This window comes from Schistocerca piceifrons, chromosome 2 (assembly GCF_021461385.2).
Source record: "Schistocerca piceifrons isolate TAMUIC-IGC-003096 chromosome 2, iqSchPice1.1, whole genome shotgun sequence".
NCBI classification, from domain to species: Eukaryota; Metazoa; Arthropoda; class Insecta; order Orthoptera; family Acrididae; genus Schistocerca; species Schistocerca piceifrons.
In genome coordinates, this window is record NC_060139.1 from 625,583,544 (window position 1) to 625,607,926 (window position 24,383).

Here is a 24,383-nt window from a genome sequence, read left to right on the forward strand (position 1 = left end):
CAAACTGTGCGCAATAGGCTGCATGATGCGCAACTTCACTCCCGACGTCAATGGCGAGGTCCAAGTTTGCAACCACGACACCATGCAGCGCGGTACAGATGGGCCAAACAACATGCCGAATGGACCGCTCAGGATTGGCATCACGTTCTCTTCGCCGATGAGTGTCACATGTGCCTCCAAGCAGACAATCGTCGGAGACCTGTTTCGAGGCAACCCGTCAGGCTGAACACCTTAGACACAGTCCACTGAGTGCAGCAAGGTGGATGTTCCCTGATGTTTTGGGGCAGCATTACGTGGGGCCGCCGTAAGCCGCTGGTGTCCATGGAAGGCGTCGTAACGGCTATGCGATACGTGAATGTCATCCTCCGACCGATAGTGCAACCATATCAGCAGCATATTGTCGAGGCATTCGTCTTCATGGACGACAGTTCGAGCCCCCATCGTGCACATCTTGTGAATGACTTCCTTCAGAATAACGACATCACTCGACTTGAGTGACCAGCATGTTCTCCAGACATGAACCCTATCGAACATGCCTGGGATAGATTGAAAAGTGTTGTTTATGGATGACATGACCCACCAACCACTCTGAGTGATCTACGCCGAATCGCCGTGGAGGAGTGGGACAATCTGGACCAACAGTGCCTTGATGAACTTGTGAATAGTATGCCAGGACGAATATAGGCATGCTTCAATGCAGGAGGTAAAATCTTCCGGAGGTAAAATAGTCCCCCATTCGGATCTCCTGGCGGGGCCTACCCAGGATGACGTTTTCTACGTATCGGAATGTGGAATCTCAGATTTCTTAATCGGGCAGGTAGGTCTGAAAATTTAAAAAGGGAAATGGATAGGTTAAAGCTAGATATAGTGGGTATTATTGAAGTTCGATGGCAGGAGGAACAAGACTTCTAGTCAAGTTAATACAGGTTTATAAATATAGAATCCAATAGGGGTATTGCAGAAGTAGGTTTAATAATGAATAAAAAAAATAGGAGTGCTGGTAAGCAACTAGAACAGCATAGTCAACGCACTATTGTAACCAAGATAGACACGAAGCCTACACCTACCACAGTAGTACAAGTTTATATGCCAACTAGCTGCACAAATGACGAAGAGATTGATCAAATGTGTGATGAGATAAAAGGAATTTTTCAGATAGTGAAGGGAGACGAAAATTTTTAGTCATTGTGGACTGGAATTCGAGAGTAGGACAAGGAAGAGAAGGAAAAGTAGTAGGTGAATATGGACTGGGAGCAAGGAATGAAAGAGGAAGGCGCCTGGTAGAATTTTGTGCAGAGCATAACTTAATCATAGCTAACACTTGGTCCAAGAATCATAATAAAAAGGTTGCATACATGGAAGAGGCCTGGAGACACTGGAAGGTTTCAGACAGATTATATAATGGTAAGACAGATTTAGGAACCAGGTTTTAAATTTAAGATATTTCCAGGGGCAGATGTGAACTCTGAACACAATCTGTTGGTTATGAACTGTAGACTAAAACTAAAGAAAGTGCAAAAATGTGAGAATTTAAGGAGATGAGACCTGGATAAACTGAAAGAACCAGAGGTTGCATTGACTTTCAGGGAGAGCATTAGCAAACGATTGACAAGAACGGGGGGAAAGAAATACAGTAGAAGAAGAGTGGGTAGTTTTGAGAGATGAAATAGTGACGGCAGCAAAGGATCAAGTAGGTAAAAAGACGAAGGCTAGTAGAAACCCTTAGGCAAAAGAAGAAATACTGAATTTAATTGATGAAAGGAGAAAATATAAATACGCTGTAAATGAAGCAGGCAAAAAGGAATATAAACGTCTCAAAGATGAGATCGACAGGAAGTGCAGAATAGCTAAGCGGGGATGACTAGAGGACAAATGTAAAGATGTAGAGGCATATGTCTCTTTGGGTAAGATAGATACTGTCTACAGGAAAATTGAAGAGACCTTTGGAGAAAAGAGAACCACCTATGAATATAAAGAGCTCAGATGGAAAAGCAGTTCTAACCAAAGAAGGGAAAACAGAAAGGTGGAATGATTATGTAGACGGTCTATACATGGGCGATGTACTTGAGGGCAATATTATGGAAATGGAAGAGGACGTAGATGAAGATGAAATGGGAGATATGATACTGCGTGAAGAGTTTGACAGAGCACTGAAAAAACAAGGCACCGGGAGTATAAAATATTCCATTAGAACTACCGATAGCCTTGGGAGAGCCATCCCTGACAAAACTCTACCATGTGGTGAGCAAGATGTACGAGACAGGCGAAATACCTTCAGACTTCAAGGAGAGTATAATAATTCCAAACCCAAAGAAAGCAGGTGTTGTCAGATGTGAAAATCACCGAACTATCAGTTTAATAAGTCACGGCTGCAAAATACTAACACAAATTCTTTACAGACGAATGGAAAAACTGGTAGAAGCAGGCCTCGGGGAAGATCAGTTGGGATTCCGTAGAAATTTGTAACACGCGAGGCAATACTGACCCTGCGACTTATCATAGAAAAATTAAGGAAAGGCAAACCTACGTTTCTAGCATTTGTAGACTTAGAGAATGTTTTTGACAATGTTTACTGGAATATTCTCTTTCAAATTCTGAAGGTGGCAGGGGTCAAATATATGGAACGAAAGGCTACTTACAATTTTTACAGAAAACAGTTGGCAGTTATAAGAGTCGAGAGGCATGAAAGGGAAGCAGTGGTAAGGAAGGGAAAGAGACAGGGTTGTTGCCTATCCCCGATGTTATTCAATCTATATACTGAGCAAGCAGTAAAAGAAACAAAAGAAAAATTCGGAGTAGGAATTAAAATCCACGGAGAAGAAATAAAAACATTGAGGTTTACCGCTGACATTGTAATTCTGTCAGAGACATCAAAGGACCTGAAAGAGCAGTTGAACGGAATGGACAGTGTCTTGAAAGGAGGATATAAGATGACCATCAACTGAAGCAAATCGAGGATAATTGAATGTAGTCGAATTAAGTCAGGTGATACTGAGGGAATTAGATTAGGAAGTGAGACACTTAAAGTAGCAAATGAGTTTTGTTATTTGGGGAGCAAAATAACTGATGATGTTCGAAGTACAGAGGATATAAAATGTAGACTGGCAACGGCAAGGAATGCGTTTCTGAAGAAGAGAAATTTGTTAACTTCGAATATGGATTTAAGTGTCAGGAAGTCGTTTCTATGGAGTGTAGCCATGTATGGAAGTGCACCATGGACGATAAATAGTTTGGACAAGAAGAGAATAGAAGCTTTCGAAATGTGGTACTACAGAAGAATGCTGAAGATTAGATGGGTAGATCACATAACTAATGAGAAGGTACTGAATAGAATTGGCGAGAAGAGAAATTTGTGGCACAACTTGACTAGAAAGAGGGATCGGTTGGTAGTACGTGTTCTGAGGCATCAAGGAATCACCAATTTAGTATTGGAGGGCAGCGTGGAGGGTAAAAATCGTAGAGGGAGACCAAGAGATGAATACACTAAGCAGATTCAGCAGGATGTAGATTGCAGCAGATACTGGGAGATGAAGAAGCTTGTACAGGATAGAGTAGCACTGACAGCTGCATCAAACCAGTCTCTGTACAGAAGTCCACAACAACAACAAAAGCGTAATGCCATGATATGTCCACCAATGTACATACGGATTGTGATTTTGTAGTCACAGATTGATAATTTACGTAACGGAATCACAGCCACAGATATATCAAGGTATTATGCCAGCAGCAAGGAACATATATAAAAGCATATATGTTTTATATTTTACACACATGTGTAACCAAGGCTTAAAGATTTATAACATTCCTAATTTTGTAGACTTACGAAGGTAATAAATTAACTTGTCGAAACCGTTATGTCTGCAATTGACGACTGAATTTTATTTTGAAATTTTGAAATTCTGGTAACGGTGCAAATGGCTCTGAGCACCATGGGACTTAACGTCTGAGGTCATCATTCCTCTAGAACATAGAACTACTTAAACCTAACTAAACTAAGGACATCACACACATCCATTCCCGAAGCAGGATTCGAACCTGCGACCGTATCGGTCGCGCGGTTCCAGACTAAAGCGCCTATAACCGATCGCTCACACTGGCCGGTCCGCCCTCTTCTAACAGATAAATATATCTCCTCGTTTTGCAGCATTTCACTGGCAGATTTTCGTATCACTTAACTGCTCAGTCATTCATGACCGTTTTTATGAGCTTATGTGTAAGCAACTGAGGAACGTAAATAAGTTACACATCGGTACACTGCGCCACACGTGCTCAGAGTTCGTTTTCTTTCATGCCAATCATTCCTAGTGTTCCAGTTATCATAAATGTTTATTCTTTTCTCCTGGGAGACCGTAGTTCAATAATTTCAATGTCTGTCATGACTTTGTTAAGACCGAATCCTTGACTTGAAACATAATTTAACCCAGTCCCTAAAATTTTGGTAAAAGAAAATAAGTTCCGTATGTTTCATACTTCTACTCAAGTTTTAAACAGCGAACTTGAGCAGGGAACTGCTGATTTTTTAAAAAAGTAAATAAAAGGTAAAAAACAGAAATAATACAACAGTAAATTAAGTGTAATGAACTTTCACGTATTTCACCGTAATTTCTTAAAAAAAACACACTATTTCCATAACACTTACGTAATATAATCGAATCTCGTGGAAAATACCTATTGGTCTGATGAAAATTTAGGAATAACGGGGTGGATCATTTTTGTGTTTCACTTGTATAGATTCTTTAGTCTACAGCTCGTAATTTACTTGCTGTTCACTGAATGTGCATTTAATCATTATCCATTATTTCGCAGGTACGTTTGGATCCGAAATTGCAGTTTTTCCGGCGTCAGGATTTGTGTAAGTAAATTTCCAAAAGAATAGACTTGCTTGGTTTTGAATGCTTTAATGTTACTTCGCATTACAAGAAATAATTATTGGAATTTCTGACAGTCTAACCAATAGAATTATAATGAGTGAAATAATTACCAGAGAGCGCCCAAGTAATCTAACTACTACTCTAAAATAGACGAAATGGCACCTGATTCTTTATTATAGATTCATAAAGCAGTTAGCAGTCGATGACAGGAGAAAATGAAATTAGTACACACGATAGCGCTTTGTAACTGATTACGTATAAGTGTCCCGTGTTGCAAATGAAGATGTTTAGAATTACCATAGTTCAGCCCATGTCAAAAGCGTGTCACTTTATTTGGTACATTTAGGTGGTTGGGTCTTCTCTAATCATTTAATTTCATATGAGTACTCACTTGGTAGTGTGTATGGTGCAAGGCAGACCTTGACTCATTGAACTACCCTTATGCTGTAATTTAAATCTGAAAGCAAGACTAAGTTTTTACGTGTACATCTGCTGCTGCGTCTATGCGGATCTCAAAACATTGTGTAACATACTCAGCACCATCATAACTCACTCTTATTTCATTGTATTTACTGTGAATACTGGGAACAACAGCGTTCCTTGTGGATGACAATAACTCTATTGTCACTACTATGGAGTATTAACAAAAAAAAAAACACCATACATTTAGAGTCGCCCTTCGGTTGTTAATTGTCAAAATCCTTGGAGCAAGTTGTCGCAAGAAGAATATTGCCTTCTTCTTCCACCAAATTACTTTGTATGCTTCGCTAGTATGTTATTCAGTGTGTGCTTCAGTTTGATAAGATACTCGACGTCTTTAGATAAACAGAAAAGCATTAGGTTTTTAAAACCGTCTGTCAACGAATACTTCATCCATGTCTTACAAAATACTTACACCATTGATTGAAAGCTCATATGTACTTGTAGCAAACTGATATAGACGGAATAATTAACTGGCGGTGTACTCTAATCCAACTCCGCATAAAGAAATTTAACTACAGTCAATAAATTTTTTCTGGGTATGCGACAGCATTGTCAGTTATCAAATTCCGCAACTATTGCAAGACACCTTCCTCAGGATATACTGCTAACTGCTGAAGCACTCTAGTTTAATTACTTATATACTATTGAGGAGTGCTGTCAATGGAGACGAGGGTGAGGAGGAAGGGTTTTAGGTGTTCTTTTATTGGTCTTAGCATTGCGTCTTGTCACTGGCGGAAATAGGCATTTTCGATTGGAGTTACCTGTATTGCTTGCCATTGGTGGAAATCGGCGATAGGAAATTGAGCAGCGACTACAGCGTAGCGCAGTTTACTAACTGCCTAGAATCGGCTAGGTACCCTGTGGCCTCCTGCGAGCCTGTTGCTCTGCGAGAGCTGTCCTTCCGCAAAGCTGTCACTGCTGGCAGCCAGGACGTGGGAGTCGGTAGCCGTATTCTCAGTTCGTATTGTCGGGTGGCTTGACTATTTCTCTAGCCCCTCTGATCTTACCCCTCAAGCTATAAACGGCTGTTCCGCCAGTAGACGGGCCTCTCGAAATTCGATCTCCATCCTGCACTATTCCTGGCGTTCTGCCACCGCTGATTTGTTGTAATGTTTGAGGCGATGTATCTCTCGTGTTCAGGTAACCTTGCGCTTATTGGAAGCCCAGACTCGCCTACACACACACACACAGCGGCGGAGGCTACACAGAGTGATGACGCTCCCTAGACGATTCTAGGCAGTTAGTAAACAGCGCTACGCTGCAGTCGCCGCTCAGTTTCCTATACGCCGATTTCCACCAAAGGCAAGCAATAAAGGAAACTCCAATGGAAAACGCTTATTTCCGCCAACGACAAGACGCAATGCAAAGATCAATAAAAGAACACCTAATACTCTTCTTTCTCACCCTCATATCCAATAACAGCATTCCTCCATAGTATATAAGTAATTAAACTAGCGCCCACTCAGCAGTTAGCAATACACCCTGAGGAAGGCGTCTTGCAATAGTTGCCGAAACGTTGAAATTTTATAGTTGACAATGCGGTCACAAACCCACAAGAATTTTACTGACTGTGACAACGGCCGCCGAAGCCTACGTTTACAAATTTAAGTACGATTAGTTACACAGGCAAGCTATTGTCTTTTAAACTTTGCAAGGTCCAGACTGAATAACCTACTGTGTTGTCCTGAACGACAAGTGCTCATCAGAAAGAAGGTGAAATCGGAAGTGACACGAGAGAGCGTCACAGGCTCGCGTAATCTACGTATTAATGACTTATCAGACGTTGGGAGCAGCATCCTAAGTAACTTGTTGACAGCATACATGTATAGATAGGTAGCTACGTCCTTGAATAAATGCAGAGAATTGCAGACTCAAGCACAATGACTGGTCGGTCTTGAGAGTGGCAACGTGCAAAATAATGTACACCAGCAGGAGTAAACACCTGATATAGACACACTAAGTATACATTTACTGAATTGTCGCTGCAGTTGGTCACATCATCACATATCTAACCCTAGGACTGCGAAAAGCTTTTGATGAACTAACCCGAGTATACAAAACTAAGTTTCTAATGTGTCTGAGACAAAATTCTTACAGCTACCAATCTTGACTTATGGCCCTGAGAGACTGACTTTGAACGGGGAAACTGTCCAAAAATTAGGGCTTGCTTAGAGAACTTAGGAGGAACCCGTGATTGGCGTTTCTAGGTAAGATGGGAAAAATAAATAGATGGGTCCCAGAATTAACTGACACGGGAAAAATAATTTTGTCTGTGACAAAAATGAAACTGAGATGTGCGCAACATACAGCAAAGTGAATTCATGGAAGATGTGCCAAATAAGATTTTTTTGCTGAATTAAGGTAGACAAGATAAGGTCAAGGTGAATACTTACTGTAAGGTACGTAAATGGCATAAGAAAACACAGATGAGCAAGGTGGACGCATATAGCCGGGGATCATAATGTGCGGAGAAATCTGTACGTGCCCTTTATATATTAGTGGATGCTTTTACCCATTAGTGGATGGCTTTTGTCGGCTAGTGGACAGCGTTTACTCATTATTGGATTTTCTTTAGCCATCATTGAATGTTGAATGGCGATAGAAAAAGACAGCGTCGTCTGCGTTGTTAGTTGACGATGGTGGTGTGTATCACATCTTTTCCGTTTTTGTTCGGACCGAATTTTGCTGTCCTTCATCTTTTCCTGTCCTGTGATACGTTTTTCATCCCTGCTTAACTACTACATCCAACAATCTCTACAATCTACCTTGCGTATTCAACCATTTATACGATACTATTTTGCTCCTACACTTTTCCTTCTTTGAACTATCCCTGACTGCAGTTGAAGTGACCCACTAACCTGTCGTTTCTTTCGGATGGGCAGGATATTCACAGTTTGTTACTGATTCGGCCCACCCCTCCGCAAATACAGTGTGATTTTACTAAATGGGGACAAACTGCACAGGATAAAGACCAAAGAAGGTCAAATGGTATATGGTCGGAAATGCGATCCAAGGGAGGTACACTCACTTGATGAGGGAGATACAAGATATTTGACAGTGTCAGGTCCAATGATTGAAAGCACAGACTAGAACACCTTAGAAGAGTGGCAATGTTCTGTCTGTACTAGTATTTTAACAGCATGGTGGCAGCGAACCATCGGCATCAGTTCGGCCTCAATGTGTGGTTGGAGTAGATGTCGAAATGACTTCGCATGGGAATCTGGAAGTGAGCTGTAACACCATCATATAGAAGCCACAGTACCCTTCGTACCTCCAAAGGCACGTCTTCCGGCGTGGGAGGAAGGTCACCCGCATGTGGTGTTCTTCCTCGCCTGTGAAGTGTTTGGAAAAATCATTGTTCCTATGAAGTGGTCGATTTAATCCACTGTCACAGATTTAGGCTGAACTGGTGCTGATTGTTCGTCGCCGGCATATCATTAAAACACCAGTACAGACAGAATTTTCCCGCCCGCTTGAGGTGTTCCCATGTATGCTTTCAATCAACGAAACTGAAACGTCCCCTTAGAACAATTATACATGACTGTCCTTAAACTGACACACAATATTTTTTAGCGCAACGCAATCTGACTTTCAAAAAATCCCTACAAAAGAATGGCCCTGACTAACATTAACGTTGCACAAATCACTTACCTCACCAAAAATCTTCGTTACTCGAACTGCTGCAATACAGCAAGCGCCACTACTGCCAGCTAAATAAAAGATTCAAACTACGGAAGGCACAAACTACTGATAGGCATAGTTAGCAAATGAAAGATTTTAATAGAGAACAAACAATGTATTTACCTTAATAGTCATAATATATATAGCAGTTCATGACATCCAGTCTTACAAATTTCAAAACTCCGCCATCTTTCTCCCCACGTCCATCACTGCTGGCGGCTCACATTCAACTGCGCAACGCTACGCGCTGTTAACATCCAGCTGCCGCTGCCCCACACTACAATGGCAGACAACAATGCAAACTAGCCACAGACTGCACACAGCACAGCCAGTGATTTTCATACAGAGCGCTACGTAACGTTGCCAATAAGAAAACATAAACAGCCTACTTACAAAACCTATACGTCAAAAATCTTTGATCCCAATCATCTTTATTTCGTGTGGTTTCTCGGTACTACCTGTAAACCCACGAACCGGTGAATAAACGCTATTAGTAAAATGGTTTTGGGAAAAGGATGGGAAGGGGGATGTCATGACCAACTTTATCCCTAATCCCTCCTAGATTAGCCCCTTTACTAAGGAGAGTCAGGCTGTAATTACGAAAAAAGTTGCAGAGGTGAGTGGCAAAATCTTTACAACAGAAATATTTAGTTTCGTTTGAGCGCTTTAGAAACTGAAACCATCCTCAGGAAACAACATGTACAGGATGTAGCACAAAAACAGGCACCAGTACAGACTGCTCGCCAATTACGGACCAATTGTTGCTCGCCATGAGTAGAAACAAAACAAATAGATAAACATAGAATAACTAGATACTACAGAATTAACAAATAAGCTAATGCAAGGAACAGCTTCGAACAGTGAGAAATCTAGTCGTCGAGGCCGGTTTCTCGTGCACCACCCTGAGTACACACTGAGGTGACAAAAGTCGTGGGGTGGCAATACGCACATGTACAGGTGGCTGCAGAACCACGTGCACAAGTTATAAAACAGCAGTGCATTGGCGGAGCTGTCACTTGTGCTCAGGTGATTCGTGTGGAAGAGATTCCGACGCGACCATCGCCACACGACGGGAATTAACAGGCTTTGAAGGCGAAATGGTAGTTGGAGCTAGACGCACGGGACATTCCATTTCGGAAATCGTGAATTCAATTTTCCGATATCCACAGTGTCAAGAGAGCACCGAGAATACCAAATTTCAAGCATTACCTCTCATTACGGACAACGCAGTGGCCGACGACCTTCACTTAGCCACCGAGAGCAGCGGCGTTTGGGTAGTGTTGTTAGTGCGAACAGAGAAGCAACATTGCGTGAAACTACCGCATGAATAAATGTGGGACATACAACGAACGAATGCTTACAGGACAGTGCCGCGAAATTTGGGCTACGGCAGCGGACGACCGACGCCTATGCCTTTGCTAAAAGAACGAAATCGCCTGCAGCGCGTCTCCTGGGCTCGTGACCACATCGGTTGGACCCTAGATGATTGAATATCCGTGGCCTGTTCAGATGAGTCCCGATTTCAGTTGGTAAGAGTTGATACGGTTCGAGTGTGGCGCAGACCGCACGAAGCCATAGAGCCAATTTGTCAACAAGGCACTATGGACGTTGGAGGCGGCTCCATGTTGTGGGCTGTGTTACGTGGGATGGACTCTGTACTCTGGCCCGGCTGAACCGATCGTTGACTGTAAATCGTTATGTCCGTCTACTTGTAGACCATTTGCAACCATTCATAGACTTCATGTTCCCAAAACAACGATGGAATTCTTGCGGATGACAATACTCCATATCGCTGGGTTCAAATGGTTCAAATGGCAATGAACACTATGGGATTTAACTCTGTCATCAGTCCCCTAGAACTTAGAACTACTTAAACCTAACTAACCCAAGGACATCACACACATCCATGCCAGAGGCAGGATTCGAACCTGCGACCGTAGCTGTCGCGCGGTTCCGGACTGAACCGCCTAGAACCGCTCGGCCACCGCGGCCGGCCATATCGCTGGGCCGCAATTGTTCGGCATTGATGAACATTATGGACTATGGTAGCGAATCTCCCGACATGAATCCCATCGAGCACTTATGGGACATAATCGAGACGTCAGGCCGTGTACAAAATCCAGCACCGGCAACACTGTCGTAGCTATGGACGGCTGCAGAGGCAGCATCCCTCGGTATTTCTGCAGGGGTACATCCAACGATTTTTTGAGTCCATGTCACGTCGAGCTGCTGCACTACACCGGGTAAAGCGTGTCCGACACGGTATGATGAAGTTACTTCAGTGTACATTGCGCATATTACGAAATTTCAGTGGCATCATTACAGATTGCCGGTGTTTTGGATCACTGATAACACACGTACGCCTCTGAACAAGAAGACGACCCCATGAAAAAGCTTGTGAAAAGACTTCTGGCATCCATAAGACCACATAAGCACAACAGGATAGGGGAGACATGGTAAAACCAGAGATACAATACCGGACAAATACGAGCGCAGGTGGCCCAGGTAGCCAGTGCGCTAGCTGCTGGGTGCGATGGCGTTTTGTTTGTCCGGCTGGAAGCGGGCGTGAAATCAAGTTAGGGCGGGCGGCACTGGGCGAAACTTTGTTGCAGTTGTTTTAATTAATGTGGTGTCAACGGGGTCCCATTCATCGCGGGGCGCGCGCGCGCCCGCTCTGCGATCGGCGATGTTTCCGCCCCTGCGAGCCCTACACGAGCCGTCCCTCCATCAATGTCGCCGTGTGTGTGTGTGTGTGTGTGTGTGTGTGTGTGTGTGTGTGTGCCGGCTTGTGCGTGCGTGTGTCGCTGCAGCAGCAGCTGTTGCAGAGGCGCTGCCCAGCCACGTCGTGGCGTACCTGCGCAGTGGGTGGTTCACCAGTAGTCGCATTACCATCGTCGAGCTCAGCAGGGTATCCAGCAGGTTTTTGTAGCCAGTTTGTCTTTCATTTATGATGCTCTCTGAATCAAAGTTGCGGAGGTACTTGTTTCCCTCTTTACTGGGTCTCTTAACACCGTTTGACTCACAGTGAGTGGCCGAGCGGTTCTAGGCGCTACAGTCTGGAACCGCGCGACCGCTACGGTCGCAGGTTCGAATGCTGCCTCGGGCATGGATGTGTGTGATGTCCTTCGGTTAGTTAGGTTTAAGTAGTTCTAAGTTCTAGGGGACTGATGACCTAAGTAGTTAAGTCCCATAGGGCTCAGAGCCATTTTTGAAATCACAGTGAAAAACAGACATGTATTGCTTTACGACTTCTGTTAAAACACGATACGCGCACTTCAAATGAGAAGAGAATTTGTAGAGATTATGACAAATATAAGCCATGTTCAAATAAGCTGGTATCAGACATTGAGCAGGCTTGACTGACGCAGCTGCCAATACACCAATGACTCCCTGGCATTATCAGGTTCCATTGTATTGGCACGTCCGCTGCGCAAAAGATTGTACCTGACACTTCTCAAGCAGGAAACTTTTCCAGACCAAATAATGTCATCTAATTCAGCAAGAAACGTAACTATGGTCCTAATTAAAATAAACAAATATTTTTTATACATCACGACATTGTAGATACCTACACAAGTGAGTTTCAGTTCCTTTTAATTTTTTTTAACTTCGGACTTACACGAAATAAACGTAATGCGATATGTAACTTGAGAAAGTTCCGTTGGCGATCTATGACTCTCGATAATTAACGAAAAAAAGTACTTCAGTGAGTTCTATAGCTTTCGGAATGTAGCTTGATAAGTTTGAAATTGTATCCAGGACAGAAAAATTTCATCTGTTTCAATAACGTTCAGGTCTGTCAGGAATGACGTGAGTAGATCAAGCACCTCGTCTGAAAGACTATTTCTCGCCGACCTTTAAATATATCACCTACGCTATGAAGAGATAAATGACGTTTAGTGTTTCAAAAATAAGGAAGAGCAGCGGACCCACAGAATAAATTTGAACTGCACGCCAACAAAAAAAGCATTGATCTATTGAGTTGAAGAGAAAACTATAGTTTTTTTGTGTTTTACGAAGCACAGGTTCTTCATACAATTTTCCGAGACTTTTTTTCACGTTTCTTCGAACTCAGTGGACACTAACCTGGTTATCCGGCAAATTCTGTGTACAATGAAAACTATTCTACAATATAACGAAAGCTCAGTAGATAATTGGAATTCTTAGTAAAAAGACTTATTCGATTTGATCAATTAGAAATAGTAGGTGAAAGATCGGAATGACTCTCTACTGTAGTCATTGTCAAGTAGTACACTTACTACAATGTACTGTGGCAGCAGCAAATCGAAATTCCCACATGTTTTATAGTGGTCGCTATCAGCAGCAGCTGGCTCCCTTGACAACTCTCCTGTTCCGCTGCACATTGACACATTCGCATTTAGAAGTAAACATGAAACGTGTTGGTTTGGAAAACACCAACACCGACAAATAACAATTCTACTTCTAATTCTTCGCAGGCTAGTTAAGTTCGCTAGCAAGATTGTGATCTGAAATGTCCGAACGAGCCCAAATTGAAATAGCGACAATACTTCAGTGTCGTATACCTACCTGGAATTTACTCTCTCCTGAGCGGCGAGGGTCCAGTAGTGTTCTACCGCATTTGAGACTAAAGAATTCGATAAACAAGAAACCTAGAAACCTTAAAACCTTTTACTTTTTTCGAGAATAAACGGTACTCAGGAGGAAACTACGTGCAGAGGGTCGAAAGAAATCTCTTTCCCTACTGTACGAGAGATGTGTAGCAGGCGCCTAACTTCAGACAACCTGAAGCACCGCACAGTTTCGCTGGCAGCCGCACTTAGGGCGTCGACTTCATCTTGATTAGGAAGGATGTGCAACATCCAATCAATATTTACGATTTGTAATTACGTTCACTACTCACTACCAGTTTTTGTTGTATTCGCAGACATCTATCGAGGCTGCAATCTAGATTTAAACAACTTAGTGGAAACTGGAGGCCCGATGTGTTGCCTCCGACACTCATTATTTTCTTCTCAGAATAATGACTACAAAATCTTAGGTAAAAACACAACACTCATTGAATGACTCACACATAAGTTTTCACAACACAACATGTAGTATCAAACGTGATCATAACCCTAGTCATGTGCCTCGCTGACAATAATCCAGCTAGCATGTACGAGGTCGTGCTAGTAATGAATCCAATTTTTTTCTGTGAAAACTAATAAAGCTTTTAAAGTAAAATAAACTTCATTAACATTCTACATATTTATTCTTCATGTCTACATATTTGTTGTAAAGGAAACTAAAGAAAAATTCGGAGTAGGTATTAAAATCCATGGAGAAGAAATAAAAATTTTAAGGTTCGCCGATGACATCGTAATTCTGTCAGAGACAGCAAAGGACTTGGAAGAGCAGTTGACTGGAATGGACAGTGTCTTGAAGGGAGGATATAAGATGAACATTAAAAAAAGCAAAACGAGGATAATGGAATGTAGTAGAATTAAGTCGGGTGATGCTGAGGGAATAAGATTAGGAAGTGAGACGCTTAAAGTAGTAAAGGAGTTTTGCTATTTGGGGAGCAAAATAAGTGATGATGGTTGAAGTAGAGAGGATATAAAATGTAGACTGGCAATGGCAAGGAAAGCGTTTCTGAAGAAGAGAAATTTGTTAACATCGAGTATTGATTTAAGTGTCAGGAAGTCGTTTCTGAAAGTATTTGTACGGAGTGTAGCCATGTATGGAAGTGAAACATGGACGATAAATAGTTTGGACAAGAAGAGAATAGAAGCTTTCGAAATGTGGTGCTACAGAAGAATGCTGAAGATTAGACGGGTAGATCACATAACTAATGAAGAGGTATTGAATAGGGTTGGGGAGAAGAGGAGTTTGTGGCACAACTTGACTAGAAGAAGGGATCGGTTGGTAGGACATGTTATGAGGCATCAAGGGATCACCAGTTTAGTATTGGAGGGCAACGTGGAGGGTAAAAATCGTAGAGGGAGACCAAGAGATGAATACACTAAGCAGATTCAGAAGGGTGTAGGCTGCAGTACGTTCTGGGAGATGAAGAAGCTTGCACAGGATAGAGTAGCATGGAGAGCTGCATCAAACCAGTCTCAGGACTGAAGACCACAACAACAACAACATATTTGTTCCGCAACGTCGTCACCCTGCTGACGAACATACTTCTCCCAATGAAAGACTAGTTTGTAGACACCGTCACTGCAGAATGCTTGACTTCGTTGACGGAGCGACAACCTCACCTCTTGTTGCACCGATTCAACACTACCAAACTGAAGTCTTCCAAGGTGTTCTGTAAGTCCTGGAAACGCTCCAAGCTCCGTCACACACGTCAAGATTAGCACGACTGTTTCCTTCATTACGAGCACGACCAGCCAGACATCGCGCATCACTAATGTCAAGACAATCATCACCGTCACAGCTCTAACTCAACTACGGATTTAAATTGGAGGCACGTTTTTTGAAGTTAGAAACTCGATTACAGTACGCTCTTTCTCAAGCACCCACATAGTTACGTTACACACCGCCACGTTAAAGGCTACAGTTCAGAGCCCTCTAGTGGCAGAGGGTTTCAACTTGTGCCAGCAAAGCGAGACAGACGGCCGAGTAATGTGCATGAGATGTAATACCTCAAATTAATTTGTGAACAGAATACAAAATCCACAGCCGTTACATTCCAGCACGCTCTCGTATTTCAACTATACGTTAAAATATTGACAACCCAACGTTGTGTCTGTAATACTAGTTGACCGAATACATAGCCCAGTGCGCATGGAAATATCTCAATGTCTTCAACACGATGCAAGTTACTGCCGCAAAAAGAAACAAACGGCGTAAGTTTATTATAACAACAGAAAATACAGCAAACGCTGAGAATGCTACCACTATAACATCTCCTAAAGATACCCATTAATCCTCTCATTTATTGCTTTCCCCTGTTTCATTCAACTACTGACTGATACTATCTCTGAAACTCTTTGCACCTACTGAATATTTCAACTTACCCAGGTTCCATATCTTTAATTTCTTACTTTTCAGAGATTACTCCGAAAATTAAGGCAGTTGAAAATGTAATAGTTATGGAGAATGCACTTCGATTATGGTAAAAAGAAAAGAAGAAGAAAAAAGTCCCAAAATGGGGAAGGGGGAAAGGAATGTAAGTGTACGCCCTCTGAGGGAATTCTTCATACATAGTGTACAATTTTACCATTGCTAATTCTTGGTTTAAGAATTTTGAAAGAAAGTTGTTTAAGTGGAAGAGACCTTGGATTTCCAAAGGCTTCCGATGGACAACGTATTGGTAAGATAGATTCAAAACCAGATTTTACAGGATCAGACGTTGACTCGACCACAATTTATTGGCTATGAACTACAGATTAATACGGAAGAAATTGCAAACAATATAGGAAATTAAGGAGATGGAACCCTGCACAAACTGAAAGGAGAGATTAATAGGAAACATTAGGAAGCGATTCACAGGAACAGGGGAACTTAGACGTTCTTACAATAACAGAAAAGAAAAGAGAAAAACCAGAGAGAACAGCATGTGGTCCAACCGGACCCTATTAAATACAAAACGTTTATAATGAATATATTTTGTAATCTTCCGACCGAGTACTGTCCAATCAACAACGCAGCTGCATCTAACACTTTATACAATTTCAGTGTATTTCCTTAGTTTCTTGCATATCTGCAGATTCGGCTCGTTTGAGGAAGAAATCTTCGCTAAATTCAGCTTTTGGTTTTTCCATTGTCCACAGAACCAGAGGTGCCGTCTAAACAGACACTCAACGGAGTCGGTGAACCGTTGGTTTTGGTGGTGACTTGAAATTCGTATTATTCAACTTTAATACACCATAGGATTACACTAATGAAATAATCAACTATGGTATATAAGACAGTGGCCATCGATCAGTGAATTTAGTTATTTTTATAAAGCACTTTCATATTATGTATTTCCTCTAACGATATATATAAATGATGGCCAAGTAATAAAATAGCTGACTTTACTCCTTATAAAAGAAGTTGATTCGACAGTGATCAGAAATGCATAGAATACATTTTTAAAGGCATACAGTACTTATCCATTTATTTTGTTATATGATCGTAATATTCACAGGAGGTTTGGTATAGCTTCAGGCCTCTTGTTGCGATAGACGGTTGTCGAAAACGTGGGTACTGTATCCGACGACGTGATAAACACGTGACACGTGAAGCATAGACGTAAATATAACAAATAAAAACGGACAAAATATTTGTGGTCTACATTAAACGAAAACATCATTGTAATAAACGCGTTTGTTAACCACACCGACGAGAAAACAAAAATGGCAACACCAAGAAGGAGTTGTGCGACATAAACGGAAGTTGGCAGGCATGTTTCTAAATCTGAAAGATGATGCTCACTCAGATTTAGCACCAGAGGCATAAGAGTGGCGCTATTTAGCACACTATGGGACTGTAAATGAGGCTTGCGCAAAATGCACGCTGTAACAGTCATAACCATTACCTACATTTGAGATCGGACGTGATGGGTTGATGTTACTCAAAAACGCCTTTAAGGTGACAAAGTCACCATTATCAGCACCTCACTCAGTTTGAAAGAGGTGGCGCAATAGAGCTACGAGAAGCTGGACGTTCCTCCTCCGATATCGCAGATAGACTTGGCAGGAATGTAGCGAGTGTGCGTGTTTGCTGGCAGAGGCGATCACGAGATTGTACGGTGGCAGGACCGGGCTTCGGAGGCCACATGGCGCTATCAAGAGAGAGGACCGCAGTGGTCGGCATTCGGCTCTGGCCCGTCTCACTGCATCTGTAGCACAGATCTGAGCAGCAGCTGGTACCATAGCGACAAAACGAACTGATAAAAATCGGTTACTTCAAGGACAGTTCCGAGTAAGACGCCCTCTAGCGTGCATTCCACTGACCCCAAACCACTGCTGTTTGCGACTTCACTGGTGTATAACGCGATCTCAATAGACGGTAGGGTGGAAGGCCGTTGTGTTTTCTGCTGAAAGTTGGTTCTACTTCGGTGGCAGTGATGGCTGTCTCGGTTAGATGGAGGCTAGTTGAGGGACTCAATCGACGTGTCTGTCTGCTAGACAGACTGGACCTACACCGGGAGTTATGGTCTGGAGTGTGCGTTCGTATGACAGGAGGAGCACTGTCGTGGTTATCCCACGCACCCTGACTACAAGTCTATACGTTAGTCTGGTGATTCCACCTTTGTGCTGCCATTTACAAACAGCATTCTAAGGGTGTTTTCCAACAGGATAACCCTCGGTCACGTATCGCTTTTGTGACCCAGGATGCTTTAGTGTGCCGACATGTTGCCTTGCCCTGCTCGATCAACAGATCTGTCTTCAATGAGCATATAGGTGACATCATCGGACGACAACTCCAGTGTGATCCGCGAGCAGCATAAACCGTCCTTGTAGTGACCGACCAAGTGTAACATGCGTGGAACTCCAACCCACAAACTGACATGTGCTCCACAACGCAATGCATGGACGTTTGCGTGCTTGCATTCAACATTCTAGTGATTAAAACTGTTATTAAGCTACCAGAAGTTCACTTTTGCTGTGATTTAGCTCATGCTTACATTTACCTGTGATCTTGCAATGTTAATCACTTAAATATGTTACCTAGACAAACGTGTTCCTGAAATTTCATTACTCTACATTAATTTTGTGTTTTAATTTGTTTTCCGTCAGTGTATATAGGGTACATACATCTTGTAGGCGGGAAAGATCTCTGTCATATTAGCGAACTTCTATATCTTTGCAAGATGCAACAGTAAAGGTAACTAAGATAAGGATCCAAGGTGATTTACCGAGTTAAATTATACTGCGTGTGGGTTTCCTCTTCTCACCGTCTTCAAATGCTCGTTAGCTGACATTGGGGAGCGATAATTGTAAATCAATTTCGGCAATTAATCAAGGCCGTGCCAACGTTAATGAGGCTGGCAATTTACGTCAGCACAGTAACAGGCACAAAAAAACGGCCACGCCAGACAAATAAAAAAAAAAAAAGAAGAACTGGCCCCCGATGACGGCAGAAGCTGCGGCGGCTGTGATCTCGTCACAAACAGACTGCATCGCCCACCTGCCTTCCCAAACATCGTTAAAGAAAAATCGCTCGAGCGCTCCGCAGCAAAGTTTTGTCCCTGAATAAATGAGGAGGGCCGCGAGCAGCCCGGGCGCCCAGACCGGGCCCAGCTGTTTATCTTCTTACGGCAGAAATTACCCGAGCGGCCGGCCGGCCGGAGCAGCGTTAATTACAGCAATTTACCCAACACCGTTACCCAGTGCTCCCATTGTTTTATGCTGCGTCCGCGAGCTACGCCCGTGTTCTTCGACGCCCGCCGTTTCCTCCTCTGAGAGCAGCGGCCAAGTCGGCAGAGAATGGGAACACCGTCCTCCACCCACCACCCAGCTCCCCATTCTCCTCCTGCCCCCCGGAGACGAATCTGAAACAGCAATAAACGACTGTGCCGGCGCGAGCATTTCCACGGCCAATTAATGCGCCCGCCAAACAAGTGGAGCTCGCCAATGGCGCAATCTGGGAGTCTGCTCAGATAAGCGAGGCGTTCCCAGGTGCCGGCGCCTCTGCCTGGGCCACGCGGCTGCGAGGTGCGGGGCGGAGGGTGCGCCGCACAGCGCGGTGCTGTGCGGGCGTCCCAGATAGCGCGCTGATTAATAGCCGCTCGGCGGGTAGCCTGCACAAAGGGGCGCTCTGTGACGCGTCCGACCGCTGTCCGGCGCATGGCGCGGCTGCGCTGGCGGCACACCACACAGTTGCCAGCACACGTGACCAGTTCACTCGTTAATTTTTTTCCATTTCAGAGGCGAATTACTCAATACATATATTTAGTTATTTACCGTATCAGAAGGAAACAACACACTCAGTCCAGTCACTGTCTATGTTCTGCCTCAGCGTGCAATAACAACGCAGCGCCAGCAGTGGAGGGTATATGAAGCGACTCGGGGGGACGCGGAAAACAGTGCAGTCGTTGTCGTAATGCGGAAACCGAGCCATTTACCTGATGCGCAAGAGGTCATGATAATTGGCTTTCGGGCCAAGGATGGAAGCATTTCTGAAAAGGTCTTCCTTTGTAAACTGTTTTCCTTGTTAAAATATGCACTGACTGTCAAAATGGTGCTATCCAAGAAATGTTCCGCGTACGGGCTCCTGTTATACAATGGAATGCTGCCACAGTGTGAGCACCTCACAGTTACGCAAAAGAGAAATTGGTCACATTTATTAATTAGACCCGTCTGACCAAAACTATTGTAGGGCAGAAGAAAATATAAAACTTCCTGGCAGATTAAAACCGTGTGCCGGACCAAGAGTCGAACTCGAGACCTTTGCCTTTCGCGGGAAAGTGTTTTACCATCTTAGCTACCCAAGCACGACCCAGGACGCGTCCTCCCAGCTTCAATTTTTCCAGTACCTCGTCTCTTACCTTCCAAACTTCACAGAGGCTCTTCTGCGAACCTGCAGAACTAGTACTCCTGTAAGAAAAGATATTGCGCAGACATGGCTTAATCACAGCCTGGGGAATGTTTCCAGAATGGCATTTTCACTCCTCAGCGGAGTGTGTTTGCTGTGAGGACGGGTTGTGAGTCGTGCTTGGGTAATCAGATGGTAGAGCTCTTGCCCGCAAAAGGCAAAGGTCCCGAGTTCGAGTCTCGATCCGGTACACAGTTTTAATTTGCCAGGAAATTTCAAATCAGCGCACATTCCGCTGCAGAGTGAAAATCTCATTCTAGAACTAAAAATAATCCTTGGCTTTAGCTTATTAATTTATTTCCTCTTATTTGTGTCACAATTAGATATATTGCCATTAATTGTCGGTACAAAATTGAACATTTATCCACGTAATTATGTCTGTAATGACTGCTTACTTGAAGCAAAATGAGAAGCATATCACGGGTGGGCGCGAATGCGGCTCGCGAGCCGTGCCGTAACGCTCGCCCTAGCTGTCGCATCTCCTCTACTGGCGTCACAACGCCGATGCTGCTGACCCCTCTAATTGGCTAACAGCATCCGGCGTGTAAGATTCATAAATATCCCCACACTGGAGCCGGCAAAATAGCGGCTTCACAGGTCTGCATCGGGATGCACAGATTCGTCACGGTAGTAATATTCAGGAGACATGCGGTCGCTACGCTCGAATTTCGAAGGCAAATGCCGACTTGCAGGCAACGAAACCAGGACCATTTGTAAGTAGGCTGGTTATGTTTTCTTATTGGCAACGTTACGTAGCGCTCTGTATGAAAATCATTGGCTGTGCTGTGTGCAGTCTGTGGCTAGTTTGCATTGTTGTCTGCCATTGTAGTGTTGGGCAGCTGGACGTGAACAGCGTGTAGCGTTGCGCAGTTGGAGGTGAGCCGCCAGCAGTGGTGGATGTGGGGAGAGAAATGGCGGAGTTTTGAAATTTGCAAGACTGGATGTCATGAACTGCTATGTATATTATGATTTTTCAACACTATTAAGGTAAATACATTGTTTGTTCTCTATTAAAATCTTTCATTTGCTAACTATGCCTATCAGTAGTTAGTGCCTTCCGTAGTTTGAATCTTTTATTTAGCTGGCAGTAGTGGCGCTCGCTGTATTGCAGTAGTTCGAGTAACGAAGATTTTTGTGAGGTAAGTGATTTGTGAAAGGTATAGGTTAATGTTAGTCAGGGCCATTCTTTTGTAGGGATTATTGAAAGTCAGATTGCGTTACGCTAAAAATATTGTGTGTCACTTTAGTGAATGTTTGAGTAACTTCAGTTTTGCTCAGCTGTTTGAAAAGCCAATAATGTAAGAGGCTTATCAGCACAGTAATTCATAAATTTTTCAAAGGGGACGTTTCACATTTCGGCCGCGGAATTCTGTGCAACCTATAGCCAACAGAGGGCTCTAAACCGTCTGGTATTCACAGCACTGAGACCACCCAGGCTTTTCGCAAAACATTCGCTCAAGCGTGCCGCAGGGAAGAGAAATTTCAGAATTTTACTCCAGAAGCCACTAGCTATGTATTTCCCTCCAGCAAGGTTACCACGGTAAGTCCATGTTACCTGACGAAGCAACCCGTGAACGATCGACCAGTTTGTATTGGTATGTTGAAAAGTAGCTGCACTGATGAAGACAGGAATGAGGAGGTTCTCTACAGAATCGGCGAAAAAACTAAAAGACGGAAAATACTGATAATAAAAGGGGACAGGATGTAAGGACTTCTATCAAGACGGCAGGGAGTAACTTCCATGGTAGTAGAGGGAGTTACAGAGGGTATGAATCGCAGAGAAAGACAGAGACCGAAATATATCCACCAAATAATTGAGGGCGTGGGTTGCAAGTGCTGCTCTGAGATGGAAGGTTTGCACAGGACAGGAATTGCTAAGGGGCCACCAACCAGTCAGACGACAGGTGACTGAAACAAAAAATAGGAGCTACTTCAACTGCGAGAAGAGTAGTTAATAAGGTTAATGATCATAGGAGGTGGCAGGAGGAGAATGTAACGGAGAAAAAGAGTAGTACTCATCAGTGGTTGAAGGAGATGAATCAGATATTGAATACATGTAGAGATTCTTTCTTAGAATATAAAGAAATGAAAGTGAGTGTAAACATGTGAAGAGAATTGTGACTGCAAATCATCGGTGAATGAAGAGCAGCGGCACTTTACCGTGGCGCTTTGCTCAAGTGTGTGTTTGATTACAACACAATAGTTCAGCATAGTGCCCGTACGCCGAGGCAGTACCTGCGTTTCGGTTTCGATATGCCAATATTAGTAAAAGAGACGGACGCAAGTTCCTTGCACTTTCTGAGGAAGAAGCGACACTCCTAGTGAACAACTTCACCTCAACAATACCTAACGAAAAAAGAAAAAAGTTAACGATCTACTAGACTGTGTCCGAAAAGGGAGCTTCTTCAATAACCGTGCAGGCTTGAGTGATGTGGCAGGTCGCAGAACCCCCCCGTCTTGCGGCGGCTGCGACTGCGGCTTTAGGCCGAGCGCGCACTCCCGGTACGGTGACCCGGCCGCCCCTCTGTTTTCCCCATTGTGTGCCCAAGACAAGAGCCCGCGAGAGGGCGCTCTTATTTCTTCGATTGGCGGCCGCAAGATAAAACCCTCTCCTTCCTTTGTATAACGATTGCGGCGCGGTGCGGCCCGCGCCGAGTGGATCCGCTCGGTAAATACCGCGCAGCGGCGCGGCCAGCTCAGTCCGCCAGTCAGCCAGCCAGCCAGCAAGCGTCTTCCTCGGCTCTTCCCAGTCTTGAGCGGCCGCGGGTCAAACGGCGGGCCGCGCCCTGCCTTCTTCCTCCAGCGCCGGCTGGCCTTTTTGTTCGCCGACAACAGAGTTTAGCTCCCCCGCTGCAATAAAACACCGCCGACTGCGAGGCGTCTCGGCTGTAGGCAGTTCACTGCTACCCAGCAACTTACGAATGAAGGCGTCCGTCCAGTAGTGCAGAGTACTCTTCGCAGTTGAGTTCATCAGAAATCATCCCAGATTGTGCTGTATTCTGGTGGCAAAAACGCAGTTACGAAAAAAGAATGAGGGTATGATCGATGCGACGGGAATTTCTACCCAAGTAGTAGCTACACCTAAGGTCGTTGGTTATTTGTTGGATGTATCACAATTTTTACTCTCAACTGCACCCTCTTGTTCAATGGAGTTGATTTCCTAATGCTTTAACACAAGGCGTAACATCCTGTCCATTTTCTTGTCAGTTTTCCCTATGTTTGTTTCTTCGACGATGCTACGGAAAACCTTTTAATTTCTTATCATTCCACCTAATTTTCAATATTCTTCTATAACGCTGCCTCTCTAAAGGTTCGACTCTCTTTTTCCCCAGTCTTCCTGCAGACCATGTTTGACTGCCATACAGTGCTGCTCTCCAAGCGTACATTCTCAGAAATTTCTTCTGCATATTAACGCGGATATTTGATTACAGTTGACTTCTCCTGACGTGAAACAAATTTATCTAACTGCTGACGCTAGTAACTCAAGCTCTCAAATGAAAACGAGACAACTGGATAAAAAGAAATGAACTGTTTATTATTTCAAAAGTTATAACCATAACCGTTAATACAATTATTCCAATATGAGACAAGAAAGTCAGTGCCTTTACGGAAAAATCTTTGTGGTTGCCCACGTAACAGTGGTTGAACCCAGGCGTGTTCCTCTCCATCCGAAGCAAATCGAGAGCCACGAATGTCTTTATTCAGGTCTCCAAAAACATGGATATCTCATCGGAACTGTGCGGGCGCACCAACATGGTGTGGAAATTGTTTCCATTACGCTGCGAAAGTTTCAGTGGGAAACTCTTACACATCCTCCATAGACTTCCATTCTCTCCCCATGCGATTTCGATA